This window comes from Moschus berezovskii, chromosome 1 (genome assembly GCF_049115385.1).
Source record: "Moschus berezovskii isolate FMDL1 chromosome 1, NW_MosBer_1.0, whole genome shotgun sequence".
NCBI lineage: Eukaryota > Metazoa > Chordata > Mammalia > Artiodactyla > Moschidae > Moschus > Moschus berezovskii.
The window spans coordinates 84,683,372-84,702,866 of NC_142460.1; positions in this window are offsets into that span (position 1 = coordinate 84,683,372).

Below are 19,495 nucleotides of genomic sequence, written 5' to 3' on the forward strand. Positions count from 1 at the left end.
ATGAACCTCAGCACGCCAGGCCTCCCTGTCCATCACCAACTCCCAGAGTCCACCCAAACAAATGTCCATTGAGTCGGTGATGCCATCCAACCATCTCATCCTCTGTCGTTCCCTTCTCCTCCAGCCCTCAATCTTTCCCAGCATCAGGGTCTTTTCAAATGAATCAGCACTTCGCATCAGAAGGCAAACGTACCAGAGTTTCAGCTTCAATATCAGTCCTTCCAATGAACACCCAGGACTGATCTCCTTTAGGATGGACTGCTTGGATCTCCTTGCAGTCCAAGGGACTCTCAAGAGTCTTCTCCAACACCACAGTTCAAAAGCACGAATTCTTCGGTGATCAGTTTTTTTATAGTCCAACTCTCACATCCATACATGACCACTGGAAAAACATAGCCTTGACTAGAAGGACCTTTGTTGGCAAAGTAATGTCTCTGCTTTTCAATATGCTGTCCAGGTTGGTCATACCTTTCCTTCCAAGGAGTAACCGTCTTTTAATTTCATGGCTGCAATCAGCATCTGCAGTGATTTTGGAGCCCAGAAAAATGAAGTCAGCCACTGTTTCCACTGTTTCCCCATCTATTTGCCATGAATTGATGGGACTGGATGCCATGATCTTAGTTTTCTGAATGTTGACCTTTAAGTCAACTTTTTCACTCTCCTCTTTCACTTTCATCAAGAGGCTCTTTAGTTCTTCACTTTCTGCCAAACAAGTTGTGTCATCTTCATATCTGAGGTTATTGATATTTCTCCCAGCAATCTTGATTCCAGCTTGTGTTTCCATCAGCCCAGCGTTTCTCATGATGTACTCTGCATATAAGTTAAATAAGCAAGGTGACAATATACAGCCTTGACATACTCCTTTTCCTATTTGGAACCAGTCTGTTGTTCTATGTCCAGTTTTAACTGTTGCTTCCTAACCAACAAACAGGTTTCTCAAGAGGCAGGTCAGGTGGTCTGGTATGCCCATCTCCTTCAGAATTTTCCACAGTTTATTGTGATCCAAACAGTCAAAGGCTTTGGCATAGTCAGTGAAGCAGAAATAGATTTCTGGAACTCTCTTGCTTTTTCAATGATCCAGCAGATGTTGGCAATTTGATCTCTTGTTCCTCTGCCTTTTCTAAAACCAGCTTGAACATCTGGAAGTTCATAGTTCAAGTATTGCTGAAGCCTGGCTTGGAGAATTTTGAGCATTACTTTACTAATGTGTGAGATGAGTGCAATTGTGCAGTAGTTTGAGCATTCTTTGGCATTGCCTTTCTTTGGGATTGGAATGAAAACTGACCTTTTCCAGTCCTGTGACCATTGCTGAGTTTTCCAAATTTGCTGACATATTGAGTGCAGCACTTTCACAACATCTTCTTTCAGGATTTGAAAGAGCTCAACTGGAATTCCATCAGCTCTACTAGCTTTGTTTGTAGTGATGCTTTCTAAGGCCCACTTGGCTTCACATCCCAGGATGTCTGGCTCTAGGTGAGTGATCACACCATCGTGATTATTTGGGTCATGAAGATCTTTTTTATACAGTCCTTCTGTGTATTCTTGCCACCTCTTCTTAATATCTTCTTCTATTAGATCCATACCATTTCTGTCCTTTATTGAGCCCATCTTTGCATGAAGTATTGGACAAAAAGTGGACTCATTGGGGAAGACCCTGATGCTGGGAAAGATTGACAGCAGGAGAAGTGGGCAACAGAGGATGAGATGGTTGGATGGCATCATGACCATCATGACTTAATGGACACAAGTTTGAGCAAACAGGGAGATGATGAAGGACAGGGCAGCCTGGCATGCTGCAGTCCGTGGGGTCACAAAGAGTCAGACATGACTTAGCGACTAAACAACAACATGAGAATACAAAGTACTATCCTCTCATCTCAACTCAAGACAACTCTGAAGGCCTCTCATTCTCAGAGTTTCTTATGAGATTGACAAGGGCTTTTGTTGGGACAGATTACAACTCAATGTTTCCGCTGCTCGGGAAAGGTTCCTTTCTTTTCCTATAAGTGTTAATAACAAGAGCACTTTTTAAATAAAATTCTGGCATTCTAAGTGACATTCTGCTGTCTACTCCCCAGATAACCCTCCCTGCAGTAAGGCAAACAGGAATGCAAATGACAACTGGGAGAAAAAAGGTAAGCTGCCCAGGCTTCCTTGAGAGGCCAAGCTTTGCACACAGTAGCTTAGCTCTCCATGTTAACTAATGGGCTGCAGAACCACGTAGAAGTACTACAAGTGGTCCAGATGCTCAGGATACACCACAACTCCTGGGCCCTCCTGACTTCAGGCCAGGCCTAGTGAGGCCCAGGTACAGAGCCAGTGACTCATATCAGGTACAAACCATCAGCAACAAGCAGTTGCCACTCAGAAGCATAGGGGAGCTTAATGTTACCTGTAGCAACCCACCTGGGTCGAGGAGGAGAGTTGGTGGGTAGATGGTCTAGCCTTTCCAACCTTTGGTGGGACAATTCCGAGGCAAGTTCTACACTCTCCCAGTAATGTATCAGGACTGAGCTGTTGTCCCCACATATTTAGAGTGCCAGGACTGCCATGACAGAATACCAAAGCCTGGGCAGCTTAAACAACAGAAATTTTCTTGTTCGCCTTTCTAGAGGCTGAGAAGTCCAAGATCAAGGTGTCTGCAGGCTTGGTTTCCTCTGAGGCCTCTCTCCTTGGCTTGGATATGACCACCTCCTCACTGTGTCCTCTTGGGTCTTTCCTCTGTGGGTCACACGTGCACAACACATGTACACGTCAGCCTCCCAGTATCCTCCGCTTATTAGGACAGTAGACATCAGATTAGAGTCCACGCATAGGATCTCATTTTATCTTAATGACCTTTTCAAATGTGCTGTTTTCAATTACAGTATCATTCCTGAGGTATTGAGAGTTAGGACTTCAACACAGCAATTTGAAGGTAGGGGGAACAATGCAGCCCATAACACTCCAGTAACTAAGTATATGCTTTCTCAGCATTTCCCTTTTCCCTGTCTCTCTTTTCCCCTCCCACATTTCTTCCATGGATCACCTCCCAAATAAACTAAGAAAGCTCATCTTTGTCTCAAGCTCAGAGGAACCCAATCAAACTGCCTTAAACTCTGACCAGCCAGAATTAGCAGTTACTCGGGGAGGCTTGGGAAAGGTTGGACATAGACAGCTCTTATTTGGAAAATACATAGACCTCCTCTACACACAGTATATCATCAGTGCAGTGTATTCTTTCAAATCAAATTTGACCCAAAGATGAGAAATACAGACAACTAGATAAGGCAAAAGCACACACACAAATCCACTGTTCTGCCTCAACCCTGTGAGCAAAATTAAGTTTGATGCAGAATGTGGAGACATGTAAATGCCTTAGAAAGAGAAGAGTGTGTGTGTATCTCACAGCACAAGGCTGAGATGCTCCTCTGGAGGCAGAGTAAAGTACCTACAATTACTGAGCACCGATCAAATACAGGCAATTTATGTGAAGTTTCCCAAAAGAAAATAAATAGGACTTATAACCTGTTGGGTCCAGAATATATTTCTCTTTACCTTGAGTTTTTCTTATTTGAATTTTAAAATGATAGATATGTTTTCAGGCAAAATGCTACGGATTTTTTTCATCACCCTTTGTGTTGGCATGAATTTCTATTTTCTTGATTTGAATTCTATAAACTAATAGCCACCTTACTTCTGGAAACCTTACCTAAAGCTTACTATGAATGACCTGTTGATGCATATTTGTTAATGGAGACAAAGCAAACAAACCAAAATCTAAATAATTGAAATAGTTGCATTTCATGGTAAATGAAACTAACCTGTTCCATGCTTGCAAAGGATTTAAATAAAAACAGTAGTAATTTGATGAGCTTTTCCTCTATATCGCTCTCTAAATAATTATCACATTTAATATCTCTAAAAACCCTGAAACTTGGATATTACTGTTCATGTTTTTAATATGAGAAAAGGGATTCAGAAAATATTCCTCAAATATAAGTGATACAAATGGTATCTGAACCCAAACCTAATTCTAAATCATTTTAATTCCAGTGATTCTCAATCAGTACTGGTCATGAAAATGAAACAGAAAACTTTAAAAAGTTTCAGGTGCTATCATAACACAAAAAAATATTTTGAGATGGATCATGAAAGTTAAAAATAATTGAGTTTCTAAAAGAAAATACAGAAGAAATAATCATGACCATTGGATAGGCAGATTTCATAAATAAAATTCAAAATTTACTGACCAAGAGGAAAAGAGTAACAAGTTAAGCATCATTAAAATTAAGATCTTCTGCTCATCAAAGGCACTATGAAGAGAGTGAAAAGATAAGCTACAAATTGGAAAAAGATATCTCTAATACATATATCCAGAAAAAAATAGCTAGATACAGACAATAAGCATTTGAAAGGTGCTCATCTTTACTCATCACAGAAAAGAAAAATAAAGCTACCACACACCTATTTGAATATCTAAAATGAAAAATCTAACAAGTACCAAGGGAGTTGGTGATATTATAAAAAGCAAGGACTCTCTTATGTTGCTTGTGGGAGTATTAAGTGCTGGAATAACTTTGAAAGACTCTTTTTCATTATTTTTGAAAGTTAAACATGATGTAGCACTTACAATGACACTTTTGGAGATATATCCATCAGATATAAGTTCTTTGTTCACCAAAAACACATACAAGAATGCTCACAGAGCCTTTACTCATAATAACTAAAAACCATAAATAACCCAAGTGTACATAAATAGTAGAGTGGATATGATATATTCATTTAGTGGAATACTACAGAAATGTGAAAGAACAGACTACTGATAAATTACATATGAATGAATCTCACATATATGTTGCTGAGTAAAGGAATCCAGACACAAAAGAGTACTCATTATGAGTACATTTATATGAAGTTCAAACACATGTAAAATAAACTATGATGAAAAAGGTGTATTCCTTGAAGGTGGGTGGTTTACTGACTGAGAAGAATCAAAAATGAGTTCTCAGGGATCTGGAAATCTAGGTTTTATCTTAATTTTAGCAGTGGTTATATAGGGGTGTATATGTGTATATTTACATATACTTTCATGTGTATATGCAGCTTCCCAAGTGGTGTAGAAGTAAAGAATCCACCTGCCATGTAGGAGACATGGGTTTGATCCCTAGTTTAGGAGGATCCCCTGAAGTAGAAAATGGCAGCCCACTCCAATATTCTTGTCTAGAAAGTTCCACAGACAGAGGAGCCTGATAGGCTATAGTCCATGGGGTCGCAAAGAGTGGGACACAACTGAGCACACACACACGCATGTGTATATAAAGAATTATTGCTTTAATACAAGATTTAGACACTTAACCATTTGTAAACTGTATCACCATCTTTAAAAAAATAATTATATTTACTGGATCTTTCCTCTAAGGCCTATAGTATCAGAAGTAGGACTGAAGGAGAGAAATTATATAAGTATATATACTTTTGAAAAGTTTCCCATGTTATCCAGGTGATTTTGATACATGTCCTTGTTTACAAATCACTTTATGCCTAGACTCAGATAATTCAAGCATTGTGTGAAGAGTCAGCCCTCATGGGTACAAATTCTGGCTCTGCAAATAATGAACTAAGTATTCTTGGATAATGCAACCATAGGGGGGAAAAAAGGATCTGGATTAGATGAGCCTTCAGGTCCCTTCCCATCTGTAAATCCTATGACACAGATGCACACCTATTGGCCAACGTACACAAATAAAACCAGTACTGAAACCTAAGGGAAGTAGGTGATTGAATGACATGATATAATTTCAATTATGGCTGCCCCAAAGTTCTTTCACTTCAAGTATATTTTACATACAATCTTAGGAAATTCAATCTTCTATATTATGTTTAGGTGCTGGTAGAGTGGTAAATTCTTAAAATATGGCAGCCAATTAAGTTACTATCAGTCATTGACATTTTACTATGGATTTGACAATAGACCATTTTCAATTTGATAGTTACCTAAAAATTGACCTTGTAAGAACAGAGTGTAGTGTTAAAGGCATTTTGTTATATCATGGAAAGGACACAGAACTGAGAAACAGGAATCTGCTTTCTACTCACATCTATAACATTAATTAGCTGTATCTTCAAATAGGTTCTTTAGACCACAGACTATCCATCAGTAAAATGTGAGGAATGCAATAGACAGTCACTAACTGAATTGATTTTAGATTTTATCTTAATAGATAGCATATGAAAAAGCAAAGACATTACTTTGCTAACAAAGGTCCATCTAGTAAAGGCTATGGTTTTTCCCGTGGTCATGTATGGATGTGAGAGTTGGACTGTGAAGAAAGCCGATTGCCGAAGAATTGATGCTTTTGAACTGTGGTGCTGGAGAAGACTCTTGAGAGTCCCCTGGACTGCAAGGAGATCCAACCAGTCCATCCTGAAGGAGATCAGTCCTGGGTGTTCATTGGAAGGACTGATGCTAAAGCTGAAACTCCAGTACTTTGGCCACCTCATGCGACGAGTTGACTCACTGGAAAAGACTCTGGTGCTGGGAGGGATTGGGGTCAGGAGGAGACGGGGACGACAGAGAATGAGATGGCTGGATGGCATCACTGACTCGATGGAGGTGAGTTCGAGTGAACTCCGGGAGTTGGTGATGGACAGGGAGGCCTGGCGTGCTGTGATTCATGGGGTCACAGGGTCAGACACGACTGAGCGACTGAACTGAACTGAACCAAAGTGTCATGAGGATTCTTTGACTCTTCTTAGTTCCTAAAATTGGGAGGCTGAAAGGGAATCCTGAGTTCTGAATGAAGGCTCTAGTTTCCTGTCACTTTGAGCAAGAGAGAGACACGAAAACTGAGGATGGTAACAGGAGGTCAATGAAAACACTGAGACCAGGTTTTTTAAGGGCCAATTTGAGTCCTTAACCCTGGAAGACAGTTTGAGTTGTCTTCCTCGATAGCTCAAAAGGTAAAGAACCTGCCTACAGTGCAGGAGACCTGGGTTCCATCCCTGGGTTTGGAAGATCTCCTGGAACAGGGCATGGCATGGCAACCCACCCCAGTATTCTTGCCTGGAGAATTCCATGGACAGAGGAGCCTGACAGGCAGTCCATGGGATCACAAAGAGTGGGACACAACTGAGTGACTAACACTTTCACTTTCACTTTGAGCCCTTAGGTGAGAGCAGGTTTATTACATTATTTCTATGTCTGCTCTGCTATGGTTTATCCAGTAATCACATACGGATGTGAGAGTTGGACCATAAAGAAGACTGAGCACCCAAGAACTGATGCTTTTGAACTGTGGTGCTAGAGAAGACTCTTGAGAGTCCCTTGGACTGCAAGATCAAACCAGTTAATCCTAAGGGAAATCAACCCTGAAGATTCATTGGAAGAACTGATGCTGAAGCTGAAGCTCCAATACTTTGGCCACCTGATGTGAAGAGTCAACTCAATGGAAAAGACTCTGATGCTGGGAAAGATTGAAGGCAGGAGAAGAAAAGGGAGACAGAGGATAAGATGGTTGGATGGGATCACTGACTCAATGGACATGAGTTTGAGCAAACTCTGGGAGATGGTAAAGGACAGGGAAACCAGATGTGCTGCAGGTCCATGGGGTCTCAAAGAGTCAGACACAACTTTCAACTGCTCTGCCCACAGTGTTTGGTGTCTGGGTAGTAGTGGGAGAAGGGAAGAGGAATACCCTGGCTTTGTTCCTTAAGACAATTCACCCAGGATGTGTTTATAAACCAGTATGAAAGTGCAGAAAGTAGAATCTGTTGACCAAGCTCCAGAAGCACAGGTCTTGATGGGCAACTCTCCCTGTTCTCTGCCCCTCACCTGTCTGCTTTGGTCGTTCCCTCAAGAGGGTGCCCGGGGACTAGGACCCTCAGGGAGAAGCCATTTCCCAGGGGTTGGAAAAGAGTGTATACTCCATGTGAGCATTTAGGCCCTCATTGATAGGACAACAACTCAAATGAGTGGAATCAAATAGCCTCCTAAAAGTAGTGCTGGAGAGGCAAATTAAAGGAAAACAGGAGAAGGAGGTATGATTTACAGAGGCTGTCCCAAATGAGAAAGGGAAAATGAACTCAGTCATATGACAGCTATCCAACCATAAAGCCACGAATTTTGCATTTAACACAATTATTCCTGGTTTTCTAATGATATTAGGGAGGTCTGCGCTTATAATAAGGTGGCCCACTCAAGTGAGGAGTGTTTCAACTTTGACTTCCTCACTACAGACAATCTCAGGACAATGGCTGGGAGGTCAGGCTTTGATAAATAAAGAGTTACAGAGAATACACTGTCTTTCACACAGGGCCTTTCAGTCTTAGGAAGTCAGCCATTATGCCATTTTTCATGGCCTCTTCCAAGAGTAAATACTGCTAGCCCAGGAGTCTCTGGGCTAGGAAATACAATTAGGTGAACTCGTGTCTCCTAGGAAATGAATGGAAACCTATAATTTCAACTAGTCCAGGAAATAGCCATTCAGTTAATAATAATGACAGGTTGCCAAACAGGGGGCTCACCTAAAACTGTGGGGGGTAAATCTCCCTTTTTAGCAACCTGCAGCAGCCTCATTTGCTTTTAAGAGGCTTCTCCATTGCCCCCACCCCAACCCCCACGACACCCTTCCCTCCTTTCTGGGTCTCCCCCAGCCCCCTTTAAAGAAATATTTAGCTTATACTTGTAATGAGCCTTGGGAAGCTCAGTGGGGCCCTGCGTGCAGGGCCTGCAATGACTGTAATTTAGGGTGAGTTATGTTTCAATTACCACTGTTTTATAGCATGCTGGTGAGGGCAAGCGTTATGTCATGTCAGAGATACAAGCGAGAGAAAATACGGACACCCCCATTACAGGCGGTGATGGAGCAGTTTTAATAATACTGGGGGAAAATGGAACATAAATGCATTTCCAGCTGCACCATTACTACCCATTAGCAACACCACGTGGCCAGAGTGAGGAGGAGGCCGGAGGGAGGAAGGGGTTACAGGTATGATGGTGACTGGAGCCTGTTCTGCATTTAGGAAGAGGCAAGACGTCCTATTAAAACCTTAGAAATGCTTGTGTGTGTGTGTTTTCTGTGAATAATGGTCACACCAGAGATATAAAACACTAACTTTTCAATAATAGAAGAAAATCTAATTTCTAGTGAGTTTCCCCATTTCGTGTGAGGAGGATAACTCTTGTCTGTATTCTTTCTCCCTCACAGTCTTTCTCGCTCATTTTCTCAGCCTCTTTATTTTCTTGACACAAATAGCAGTCACTGCTCACAGAATGTGCGGGATTAGGCTGCTTTGTAATTCAAACCTTTTATTCAGGTTACCCTTATGTACTAAAGAGGAAAATATGTATTGACTAAATGGCCTCATTATGGATGTTTCCAATTGTGAGCAGAAAAGTGGCTCCCCACTGCAACACAAACAGACCCTTCCAAACCAGGACTCTGTTCATCACTAACAATGGAATATAGCTAATGCTAATTTCCCCCTTTTTCTTTTCTCAAATAGTGGGAAAAGCATCCATAGACACTTTTTCTTGGTCTGACTAGTTCCTTTAAAAAGGGGAAGTGGCAAAAATGAGCAGTCACAGCCTGCTGATGATCTATGCTTTTGCTGATTGGGAGTTGGCAGATGTGGAGAACAATGAAACAGAAAGATGAGGATGTAGATGACATTGGTGGGCTGGTGCTTCCAACAGTTGTTTAACTTTGTTCAGTTAAAACAAATGTAGTCAGTCAGAAGTGCCCCTTATTTAACCAAAGAAGGAAGGTTCAGTAACTAAAATAAATAGTATATATGATTGGTCTAACTTTTCTCTCAGTTCAGTTCAGTTCAGTTCAGTTCAGTCCCTCAGTCGTGTCCGACTCTTTGCGACCCCATGAATCACAGCACGCCAGGCCTCCCTGTCCACCACCAACTCCCAGAGTTCACTCAAACTCATGTCCATCGAGTCGGTGATGCCATCCAGCCACCTCAGCTTCTCTGTCATCCCCTTTTCCTCCCGCCCCCAATCCTTCCCAGCATCAGAGTCTTTTCCAATGAGTCAACTTGTTGCATGAGGTGGCCAAAGTAACTTTTCTCTAGTGTAGCCTAAAATAGAAAGGGCAGTGGGAAAGACAGCAACATGCACAGAAAATACAGAGAATTTTAAACCACCTGGGGCTGGGGAAGAGACACGTTAAAGAGAGATAATTATGTATGTGTGTTTCATGATCTTTTTCTCCTTGTATTAACAAACTATATATATAATTCAAACTTGCTAGAGAAAATTGTACAATTTCATATAAATATAACAAAGCACTTTAGTCATTATTTCAATTATTTCAACCTTTTTTATGATTCTGTTTTGACAAAATCATTCATTCATTCACTAAATAATTATTATGAGCATCTTTTATGCAATGAGGATCGGTTTGCTCAATATGAAGACATATAGGGAACAAAATATATCTGGTGAACACCCTCCTGGAATTTACATCCTATTGGCAGTGTTAGACACAAGACAACAGGCCCAAAATGGAGTCACTAAGCCCCACGTCACCAAACTAAGACTTAATTACAGTTTCACCTCTCCCAGAAATAGAAATTTAAACCAGTCAGGAATCACCTGATCAGTACTAGTTAGGCTTTCTATCAGAAAGATCCTTGCCTTCTCCTAAAGAAAACTCTCTTTGCAATCACCAACTCACTTTTTTGCCTGTTCTCCCTCCCTGTGCCTTAAGAGATTGGATGCTCCTCAATTCAAATTGATTTTTGCTCAAAGAGTCTGATGCTAGGAAGGATTAGGGGTGGGAGGAGACGGGGACGACAGAGAATGAGATGGCTGGATGGCATCACCGACTCAATGGACATGAGTTTGAGTGAACTCCAGGAGTTGGTGATGGACAGGGAGGCCTGGCGTGCTGTGATTCATGGGGTCGCAAAGAGTCAGACACAACTGAGCGACTGAACTGAACTGAAACCATTCACATTTTTTTATATGCCTCAGTTTATCTTTTACTGGCAGAAACAGACAATAAACTAATCAATTGCCTTCAGTTTGTGATGTCTAGGAGGAAGCAACAGGTGTCAGAGCACAATAGAGAAATAACTTGAGAAAGTCTGAGAATTCAGGATGATATTATACTTGTGATTTTGCATTCAGCCTCATTCACTAAAAAACCTTTTTCTCAACATAAAGCCATGGAAGAAAAACACAAGAAGATCAGTAGATAAACTAAGGTTTGTTTAAAAGACAGACTATCTAGTCATTCAAAAGGTTAAAATGTATTTGATGTAAATGAGAGAACAAAAATTATATTTGTTTTCCACATAAACATAAATTAAAGTAATTCCTGAATCATACATAGCTTCTTCCTTATTTTATGATGTATTATTTGTCACATATCAAGTATTTAAATATATTAAGTTTATTCCAGGATTACAAATTCTTGATCAGTCTGTAGATATTTACATCAAATAATTTAAATTCCTTTAGCTGTATAATCAATTTTAAGGCCCAGTAAGACAAATCCCCTTTTCACTTTTCAATTTTTCTCAGCTGTATTCCTATCAGTTGGTGTTCCAGATGAATTTTAGAATTATTTTTAAAGACTAGCTATAAAAAAGAAACATTAATATATAGAGTTAATCCTCATTACCCACAGATTCCATATTTGCAAATTCAACTACTCACTAAAACTTATTTGTGATCCCAAATCAATTTTCAGGAAAATTTATGATTATTTGCAGACATGAGGGGAGCAGCAAATTCAGAATATTCTAATTCAGTGTTCAGAGAAACTCTGGAGTACTTAACTACCATGAATAATGGCAATCAACTATATCTTTACAGCTTGCTCTAAATCAATGTATTGAGAAGGATTCACTTCTTTAAAAAGTGATATACCTCATAATTTCTTTCTTAAGCCCCTACTCACTTTATTATGCTCATCCCCAGGCATTGTATTTCTCTTAATTGATATAGTAAACAGAATTATTTTTCTCTAATACTTTCCTGGTTTACAGAGGAGCTACTGAATTTCATAAAGTTATCTTGTGTCTGGTCACTTTATAAAACTCTTTTTAACCATCATAATTTAAAGTTGACATTTTTCCTCAAAATAAAATAAAATACTATTAAAAAATACTAATTATCTTTCCTGTTTCAATAGTTTGGCCTCTTGTTCCTATTTCTACTGTTTTGCATTCAAGTATAAAGTTGGATCTTGTTTAAATGTTGAGCTGTGATGGAATAGGTGTTGAGTATAATCAGAAGCCTCCTCAATAGCTCCTGAGATAATCATTTTTCCTCTTTGTTCAGATCTTGATCTAATTAACTGATCTCTTCCTATTAAGTAACCACTACATTCTAAATATAAATCTTACATTGTATTTATGGATTGTATTTAAGATATAGTTAGATTTAATTTATTTATAGGTTATTTCTATAGATGGGGAGCCTGGTGAACTACAGTCCATTGGGTCAAAAAAAGTCAGACATGACCGAGTGACTAACACTTTCTTTCTCTGTATAAATGAGATTTTATTTTATGGTAAAAATACAGGTAACTATGTGGCTTAGGTGGTTTTTGTTTTTCTTTGTTTTCTGCCATTATGGTTTGCTATTCAAATCTGATCAATTTATTACATGAAATGAGTAATTTTGTATCTTTTTTGAAAATTCTATTATCTAAGTCTTAAAAAATACTATATATATACATAAACATCAAAAGCTATAATTTAAAAAATACATTTTCATGAAAAATTTTCAAATTTCCTAAATTTTAATGGGTCCAGGCTTTCTCCTAGGCAATTTTGGTAGCATTTTGGGGGAAAACTTTTTATTTCACTTATATTTTTACATTTATTAGCATTTTACTATGGGCTGAATATGTACCTCCCAAATTCACATGCTGAAAATGTAATGCCCAAGGTGATAATATTAGGAGATGGGGCCTTTGGGATGTGATTAGGTCATGAGAGTAGGGCACTCATGCATTGAATTAATGTCTTTATAAAATTGACTCCAGAGGGATCCCTCAACCTTCCACCATGTGAGGCCACAATGAGAAGCTGGCAGTCTGCAACCCAGGAAGTGGTTTTCAGCAGAACCCACCCATGTTGACACCGTGATCTTGGACTTCCAGCCTCCAGAACTGTAAGAAATAAATTTCTGTTTTTTTATTCTGTCACCGTAGCCTGAGTGAATCAAAACACACTGTATTACATACAGTATTATTTGCTAAAGTTAATATTTTTGGTCTTTCTTAAACGTCCTTTTTTATCTCTAGTTTATGTTTCATTTTATTTTTGTTATTATTATTAATTAGGGTTGCCATAGCATGTCTATTTTTTATTTGCTTGTTTTTAAAATGGCCACATTTATTTAGAGAGAAGTGTCTTGATAATTCTTCTGAGGATGGTTTGAGGACATTTTTTAATAAAGGAGCAGGCATGAGAGGGAAGATAAAAGTCCAAGATTTGACGTGGCCCAGTTAAGAGGATGGGGATGGCACTCTTAGCCGAGAACCTGGCACACCTGCTTCTCCAGAGGCACAGAGATGAAGCATTGCATTCATGGTTATGAATGTGGTCAGGAGTGGCATCTATGAATGGTGATAAATGGTGTGCTGCTTTAAAATTTTGAGCAAGATGTGTAAAGACTAACATTAGGTAGTTTTAAATTACTCTGGGAAGAATTCACGAAAAAGGTTTGAGATCCAGGCAGGAGGACTTTCCAGGAGGCTAGTCAAGTCCTGGCCAAAGAAATAAGTTAAAAGAAACAGGTGAAGGTGGGATGATTTGGGAGAATGGCATTGTAGCATGTATATTATAATATGTGAAATGAATCACCAGTCCAGGTTTGACACATGATACAGGATGCTTGGGGCTGGTGCACAGGGATGACCTGGAGGGAGGATATGGGGAAGAGGGATGTGGGAGGTGGGTTCAAGAAGGGGAACACATGTACACCCGGGGCGGATTCGTGTCAGTGTATGGCAAAACCAACCAATATATTAATGTAAAGTAATTAGCCTCCAATAAACAAATAAATAAATAAAATAAAAAAATTTAAAAAGAGTCCTGCTTTTTTGAAATGCTTCCATTTAGAAATGGTTCTATGAAAATACACTGCTTATCCAAAAATGGATAAGGTTGATGGAAACAAATAGCCCCAGGTCATTCACCTTAAAACCTAAATAAAGAAACAAACAATCAGCCAACCAGAGGTATAGAATTGGTATAGAATTTAAAGATTCAAGAGACAGTTTTCTACAACAGGTTAACCTGGGGTATCCTCTAATGCACATAATGAAGTCTCCTTTATGTACAGTTGGGAAGGTCCCCTGGAGGAGGAAATGGCAACCCACTCCAGTATTTTTGCATAGAGAATCTCATGGACAGAGGAGCCTGGCAGGCTACAACCCTTAGGGTCACATAAAGCCGGACACAATTGAGCGACTAATACTAATACTTATCCAAAAATGAGATATTCATCTGACCATTATGAAAGTATTTATGAAGAAGTCTGGACAGCATATTTGGAAATGTCCCTGTCCCCCTAATCCTTAAACACAGGACATTCTTCTCTGGGTTTCTGGAGTATGAAATGTCAGTGCTAAACAGCTTCTCAAAAACAAATTCAAGAAATTCTGTCCTATACAACCAGTTTCCTAAACATGTGGAACATGGAAGTGATAAAAATTAAAATCTGCTCCCAAGTTTTAAATAACAATGAAGAAGAAAACTGGGAAAAGGTGAAAGCTTAATGGGGACAAAATGAAGAATTTTTTTTTTTTACCGCACCACATGGCATACAGGATCTCAGTTCCCTGACCAGAGATCAAACGCATGTTCCCTGCAATTAAAGTGCCGAGTCTTAACCACTGGACCATCAGGGAAGGTTCCATGAAGAACTTTTTCGATTTATTAGGTTGTGAGAATTTGCATGTAATTCCACACTGAGCTGCCCAAAGAAGGTTAGCAAGCACTGGTAGGAGTGGACAGAGGCATGATTTTAAGAACTAGAAAATAAAATAATAATGGTTATAGTAATAAAAATATCCCCTAGTATTATCCTATGACTATCATTTTGAGTGATATTATTATGTTACAGATTAAGAGTTATTTAACATGTAACTAGTGAGATCTTCCCAATGATATTAGAAGGTAGCTTTTACTATCTACACTTAAGAAAAGGACATTGAGGCTTGATGAATTAAAATAATTTGTAACAGTCTATACAGATACTGACAAAAAAAGCAGTATACAAACCCAAGGTTCTTAGTTCCACTTCCTGAATTTTTAATCACCATGTTATGCAATGTCATTCATACCATGCAATAATTTAGACCATAAAAGAGGACACAGACAAAAGTATCTAAGGAAGATAAAAGAGTAGCATTGAGATCATAAGCAGCATTTATGAGCAGAAGAGAAAGAAGAGCTGCCAAATAATCCCTGATGCTGCTGCTGCTGCTGCTAAGTCGCTGCAGTAGTGTCCGACACTATGCGACCGCATAGACAGCAGCCCACCTAAACAGCTACAAATAGATGAAACACAGAGAAGGTTTAAAAACTAAGTCTTTTCAATTGCACTAACAGTGACACTCAGTATTTACCCTATAATAGTAAAAATAAAAATAAACATGATTATGTACATATACATTTATATAATCACATATGACATACAAAAATAATAACGGAATACACTCTGAAATACCAGCTCATACATTCTTTTATTGAGCAACTATTTTTTAAACATTTATCATTGACCAGACCCACTTCCAAGAGTTGACATTTTAACAGCAACTATAAGGAGATATATGACCAGTGCCAGGAAGACACACTGTTCATAGCAAACACGCTCTTCCAACAACACAAGACAAGACTCAACACATGGACATCACCAGACGGTCAACACCAAAATCAGATTGATTATATTCTTTGCAGCCAAAGATGGAGAAGCTCTATGCAGTTAGCAAAAGCAAGACCAGGAGCTGACTGTGACCCAGATCATGAACTCCTTATTGCCAAATTCAGACTTAAATTGAAGAAAGTGGGGAAAACCAGTAGACTATTCAGGTATGACCTAAATCAAATCCCCTATGATTATACAGTGGAAGTGAGAAATAGATTTAAGGGACTAGATCTGATAGATTGCCTGATGAACTATGGACGGAGGTTTGTGACATTGTACAGGAGACAGGGACTGAGACCATCCCCAAGAAAAAGAAATGCAAAAAAGCGAAATGGCTGTCTGAGGAGGCCTTAAAATAGCTGTGAAAAGAAGAGAAGTGAAAAGCAAAGGAGACAAGAAAAGATATACCCATTTGAATGCAGAGTTCCAAAGAATAGCAAGGAGAAATAAGAAAGCCTTCAATGCAAATCAGCGATCGATGCAAAGAAATAGAGGAAAACAATAGAATAGGAAAAAATAGAGATCTCTTCAAGAAAATTAGAGATACCAAGAGAACATTTCATGCCAAGATGGGCTCAATAAAGGACAGAAATGGAATGGACCTAACAGAAGCAGAAGATATTAAGAAGAGGTGGCAAGAATACACAGAAGAACTGTACAAAAAGATCTTCACAACCCAGATAAGCATGATGGTGTGATAACTCACACTCACCTAGAGCCAGACATCCTGGAATGTGAAGTCAAGTGGGCCTTAGAAAGCATCACGATGAACAAAGCTAGTGGATGTGATGGAATTCCAGTTGAGCTATTTCAAATCCTAAAAGATGATGTTGTGAAAGTGCTGCACTCAATATGCCAGCAAATTTGGAAAACTCAGCAGTGGCCGCAGGACTGGAAAAGCTCACTTTTCATTCCAATCCCCAAGAAAGGCAATGCCAAAGAATGCTCAAACTACCGCACAACTGCACTCATCTCACATGCTAGTAAAGTCATGCTCAAAATTCTCCAAGCCAGGCTGCAACAACACGTGAACCATGAACTTCCAGATGTTCAAGCTGGTTTTAGAAAACACAGAGGAACAAGAGATCAAATTACCAATATCCGCTGGATCATTGAAAAGCAAGAGAGTTCCAGAAAAACATCTAATTCTGCTTTATTGACTATGCCAAAGCCTTTGACTGTGTGGAACACAATAAACTATGAAAAATTCTGAAAGAGATGGGAATACCAGACCACCTGACCTGCCTCTTGAGAAACCTGTTTGCTGGTCAGGAAGCAACAGTTAGAACTGGACATGGAAAAACAGACTGGTTCCAAATAGGAAAAGGAATACGTCAAGGCTGTATATTGTCACCCTGCTTATTTAAATAATATGCAGAGTACATCATATTAAACACTAGGCTGGAAGAAGCACAAGCTGGAATCAAGATTGCCGGGAGAAATATCTATAACCTCAGATATGCAGATGACACCACCCTTAAGGCAGAAAGTGAAAAAGAACTAAAGAGCCTCTTGATGAAAGTGAAAGAGGAGAGTGGAAAAGTTGGCTTAAAGCTCAACATTCAGAAAACTAAGATCATGGCATCTGGTCTCATCACTTCATAGCAAATAGATGGGGAAACAGTGGAAACAGTGGAAAATTTTATTTTGGGGGGGCTCCAAAGTCACTGCAAATGGTGGTTGCAGCCATGAAATTAAAAGACGCTTACTCCTTTGATTATTAAAATGCAGAGACATTACTTTGTCAACAAAGGTCCATCTAGTCAAGGCTAGATGGTTTTTCCAGTAGTCATGTATGGATGTAAAAGTTGGACTACAAAGAAAGCTGAGTGCCAAAGAATTGATGTTTTTGAACTGTGGTGCTGGAGAAGACTCCTGAGAGTCCCTTGGACTAAAAGGAGATCCAACCAGTCCATCCTAAAGGAGATCAGTCCTGGGTATTCTTTTGAAGGACTGATGTTGAAGCTGAAACTCCACAACTTTGGCCACCTGATGTGAAGAGCTGACTCATCTGAAAAGACCCCGATGCTAGGAAAGATGAGGGCAGGAGGAGAAGGGGACAACAGAGGATGAGATGGTTGGATGGCATCACCGACTCAATGGACATGAGCTTGAGTAAACTCTGGGGGTTGGTGATGGACAGGGAGGCCTGACATGCTGCGGTTCATGGGGTTGCAAAGTGTCAGACACGACTGAGCAACTGAACTGAACTGAACTGAACTGAACTCCTTGGAAGGAAAGTTATGACCAACCTAGACAGCATATTAAAAATCAGAGACATTACTTTGCCAACAAAGGTCCATCTAGTCAAGGCTATGGTTTTTCCGGTGGTCATGTATGGATGTGAGAGTTGGACTATGAAGAAAGCTGATCACCGAAGAATTGATGCTTTTGAACTGTGGTGTTGGAGAAGACTCTTGAAAGTCACTTGGACTGAAAGGAGATCCAGTCAGTCCATCTAAAAGGAGATTAGTCCTGGGTGTTCATTTGAAGGACTGATGCTGAAGCTGAAACTCCAATACTTTGGCCACTTGAGCGAAGAGCTGACTCTTTTGAAAAGACCCTGATGCTGGGAGGAAACGAGGGCAGGAGGAGAAGGGGACAACAGAGGATCAGATGTTTGGATGGCATCACTGACTCAATGGACATGGGTTTGTGTGGACTCCGGCAGTTGGTGATGGATAGGGAGGCCTGGCGTGCAGTTCACGGGGTCACAAAGAGTTGGACATTACTGAGCGACTGAACTGAACTGATAAGGGGATATATTACCTTCATGGAGCTTACAGACGAGCGGAAGAATAAGACATCAATCAATAACCACACATTCAAGTGTATGATTGCAAACTAAGATGCAATGAAAGAATAGTGTGATCCTGTAGAAAGGGAGCCAGGACTTATTCTGGAATAGCAGAGAAGTCTTTCCAAGGGAAGAATCATTTGTGCCTAGATTAGAAATTACTTGGGGAAATGGAAAGGATGGATGTTCTAAGCAGTGGACCACCATGCAGACACCCTAAGGCAGGGGAAGCAAGGCAAGTTTAGAAAGAGAAAGAGACTGGTACCCAACATGCAGCAGGTCAGAAATGGAGCTAGTCAGAAATTCACACGGGGCCTACCAGACTGTGTGAAGGAACACGCCTGTTATTCTAAGAGCAATGGCAGAGGTGAGGTGACTGGATAGTTTTCATCAAAACAATGTGTTCAGATTGAGCATTAAAAGATGTGTGCTGCTTCAGCATGGAGACAGGCTAGAAGGAGAGCCGGACTGGATGTCACCATCCTGGGAACATGTGCTATGGAGTGCAGGTAAGATGGTAGCCATGGACCAGCAGGATGGATGCGCCGGGGGGAAGGAGGGAAGCAACAGATTGCAGACACTGAGAAGGCACAGTCAGCAGAGCTTGGTGATGGTCTAGCTAAAAGGGTGAGGGCAAAAGAAGGAAACATCGAAGACCAGCTTCATGGTCTGTAAAATTGGACTGGTGATGAGACCTTTCCTCACGATAAAGAATATTAAATACTTACTCTGGCCTAAGGACCCTACTCAGTTATTGTGTTGATGCTGTTTTATCTTAGACATTCAGAACAGTACTGATTCCATAAATTATGATGTCA